The sequence below is a fragment of the Desmodus rotundus genome, chromosome 8 (genome assembly GCF_022682495.2).
Source record: "Desmodus rotundus isolate HL8 chromosome 8, HLdesRot8A.1, whole genome shotgun sequence".
NCBI classification, from domain to species: domain Eukaryota; kingdom Metazoa; phylum Chordata; class Mammalia; order Chiroptera; family Phyllostomidae; genus Desmodus; species Desmodus rotundus.
In genome coordinates, this window is record NC_071394.1 from 58594278 (window position 1) to 58598242 (window position 3965).

The 3965-nt window shown below is 39.5% G+C and overlaps 1 pseudogene; it reads left to right on the forward strand.

Moving 5' to 3' along the window:
- The first annotated feature begins 262 nt into the window (after positions 1-262).
- LOC112320800 (Y-box-binding protein 1 pseudogene) lies at positions 263-1093 on the forward strand (annotated as a pseudogene).
- Positions 1094-3965: the final 2872 nt, after the last annotated feature.

A 3965-nucleotide genomic window follows, 5' to 3' on the forward strand; every position in this document is an offset into this window, starting at 1 on the left:
GGTGGTTACACAGTGCAATGTACAGATCATGTATCATAGAATAGGTGTGTCGTGATTTAAATATATGAAAGTATAATTCTCGAAAGGGTAATGTCATGACTAACATACAGGTTTAAAATGAACTCATGTCCATTTTATCATCATGGGAGCAGAGAATGGACCTCAAAGACCCCTTAGTAGCCCCACCACCTCAGGCCTAGTTACCACCACCCTGGAGGAGCCTCAGCTGCCACCACTGGTCCCAGTCACCATCACTGCAATCATGAGCAGAGAAGCCCAGACCCAGCAGCCTGCCCCAGCCCCCACCAAACCCCACACCACAGGCAATGGCGCAGGGAGTGGAGGCCCCAGTGGCCTTACCAGCAGGAACAAGAAGGACATCGCAAGGAAGCTTTTTTGGAACGGTAAAATAGTTCAGTGTAAGAAACATATAGTTTCATCAATAGGAATGACACAAAGGAAGGTGTATTTGTCCACCAGACTGCCATAAAGAAGAATAAACTCAGGAAGTACCTTCGAAGTATAGGAGGAGATGGAGAGACTGTGGAGTCTGATGTTGAAAGAGAAAAGTGTGCAGAGGCAGCAAATGTTGGAAGCCCTGATGCAGTTTCAGGGCAATGCAGTAAATATGCGGCAGACCGTAACCCTAATAGACTCTATCCACATTGCAAGGGTCCTCCACGCAATTACCAGCAGAATTACCAGAATAGTGAGAGTGGGAGAAAGAATGAGGGATCAGAGAATGCTCAGGAAGGCCAGACCCAACGGCTCTGGCCCTGCTGCAGCCAATGGTTCCACCTTACTATGTGAGGAGATCCTGTGGGTGTGGACCTCAGTATTCCAACCCTCCAGTGCAGGGAGACGTGATGGAGGGAGAGTGCTGGCAACCTGGCAACCAGGCAACCAGGGTGTAGGAGACCAAGGCAGACCAGTGAGACAGAATATGGAGCTATAGACTATGAATCCACAGGGGCCCTTCCTACTAAAGACACCCTAGAGAGGATTAAATAAAGAAGATAAGGAGAATCAAAGAGTTGAGACCCAAAGTCAGCAGTCACCTCAACATCCCTACCACCTCAACCTCAATCACTGATGCAGACATCAGGAAAACTCTAAACTACAAAACTGCAGAGACCTGAGTAGCCAATCCTGAAAACTCTTTGACTCCTGGGGCTGAGTGGGACAGAGGTGAGGAAATGAGGGCTTATCATCTCTACTGTCAGCCAATTTAGTCATCCAACAAGAAGAAATGAATATGAAACTCCAGCAATAAGAAATGAACAAAAGACTGGAGCTGAAGACTTTAAGTGCTTGCTTTTGACCAGATGACTGGAACTATATGCATTCTATGCAGCATCAAGTTTTTATTATTTTTATCTAAAGACATCTCTTTTTGGTAAGGATAAATGTGTTTTGTTTTTTTCTGGTTTTTCTCAATACAGCTGTAAAGATAAGTCTCAACTTGAACAGATGTGAAAAAATTTTTCAAAAGTTTACTACTCGGTATTTTCAAAAAAGTCAACAAACTGCAAGCACCTGTTGGTAAAGGTCTAAATAATTGTCTTTGTGGGAGAAAATGAACTCATGTCTCACATTTATTAAATTTATTAATTAGGAAACACTTAAGATGCTAAAACCAGTTCAAAGAAGAATTTGAAGAAGAAACATAAATACATAAGTAATCTGGAAGACTGAAATTTATTGTCTAATAAATGCAAAAGTGATTAATATCTTTTAAAGGAATAACATATAATGAGTGGGCCCATATTTTCAACAGAAATTTTGTTTCAGCACAACCAGAACTGACAGAAAATCGAACGGCAAGGAAGTCCGACACCAAGTAGATAAAAAAGAAACATACATCCAGACCGGTAGGAGGGGTGGAGACAGGCACGGGGTGGAGAGGATTCCCACGGCCTTGGTGGGATTGAGACTGGCGGAGTATGGGACCAACAGGGCATGCAGTCTGACCACTAGCAGACCCTGCGGCCCCACATTCGCACACAGATAAACCAAGAGGGCCGGACTCAGAGTGGTGGAGAACAGGGCAGGCAGAGAGGTACCCCGCGGTCCCACACTCACGCACAGATAAACCTGGACAAACGGCTGGGAGCAAAGCAGACCAAGTAACCCAGGGCTCCAGCATAGGGAAATAAATCCTCAGACCTCTGATAGAAAGAGCCTGTGGGGGTTGGGGCAGCAGCAGGAGAGACTCCGAGCCTCACAGGAGAGGTCATTGGAGAGACCCACAGGGGCCTAGAGTGTGCACAAGCCCACCCCCTCGGGAACCAGCACCAGAGGGGCCCAATTTGATTGTGGGTAGTGGAGTGAAAGATTGAAATCTAGACACAAATTACTAATAAGAAATGAAAGAATTGTATCACTAGAGACTCCATGGACATTAAAAGCTTAATAAAGGAATATTATGTTCAATTTTATACCCACACAATCTATAAACAGATGAAATGAACCAATTCCTTAAAAGCCAAAATCTTCCAAAACTCTCACAAGGAAAAACACACAATCTAAATAGGCTTATATCTATAAAAGTAATTGAGTCAACTATTAATAATGTCAAAAAAAAAGGAAAAAGAAAGCAAAAAGTCCATTTGGGTTTATTGTTAAATTCTACCAAACATTTAAGAAAAAAACATATACCGATTCTCTATAATCTCTTTCAGAGGGAAAACACAGAGATAATGTTTTATAACTCATTTCTAACTCTAGTAGGTCAATATTATCCTAAATTAAAGCAGACAAAGAGGAATCAAGTCAATATAGATTATATATCTAAATGTAAATGCAAAATTATAAATCACCTAAAATACAACATAGGAGAAAATCTAGGTGATTTTGAGCATGGTAATTTTTTAAACACTGCATCAAAGGTATGACCCATGAAAGAAAATATTGATAAACTTGACTTCATTATAATTAAAAACATTTGCTTTGTGGGGGAAAATGTCAATAGAATAAGAAGACAAGCCATAGATTAAAGAAAATATGTGTCTCAAAAATACACAAGTGATAAAGAAATGTTGTCCAAAATGTACAAAGCACTCTTGAAACTAACAAGTAAAAAAAAAAATAGGCAAAATCTGAACATATATCTCAACAAAGAAGATATAAAGATAGCAAATAAACACATGAAAAGATGTTCAGCACAAATGTTATCATCGAATTTCTAATTAAAGCAATAACATGCCACAACACATCTATTAGAATACTCAAATACAAAACGCGACAACATCAAATGATGACAAAGATTTGAATTCATAAGAACTCTTATTCATTGTCGGTGAAAGTGCAAAATGGCACACCCACTTAGACACACTTATCCTACTAGCCGGAAATCACACTCCTTGATATTTACCCAAATAAGATAACCATTTATATCCAGACAGAAACCTGCACACAGATATTTATAGCAGTTTTATTCATAATTGCCAAAACTTAGAAGCAACCAAGATGTCCTCCAGTAGTTGAATGTATAGAGAAATTATAGTACATCATACAATGGAATATTGTTCAGTGATCAAAATAAATGAGTTTCAAGCCATGGAAAGACATAAAGGAAACTAAAATACATATCATTAAGTTCAAGAAGTCAATCTGAAAAGGTTACATACTATATGATTCCAACTATATGACATTTTGAAAAAAGCAAAGCAAAGAAACAGTAGAAAGATCAGTGAATGCTAGGAGTTAGGAGAGAGGGAAGAATGAACAGGCAAAGCACACAGGATTTTTAGGGCAGTGAAAATGTTTTGTGTAGTACTATAATGTATAATGTGACTACATTTGCCAAATTCCATGGAATGTACAACACCAATAGTGAACCATAAACTATGAACTTTGCGATATAATTATGTGTGAATGTATAGTCATTGATGGTAATGTGTACCACTGTACTGTGGGATTTTGATAGTAGAGGAGGTTGTATATGTCGGGGTACAAGAAGCTCT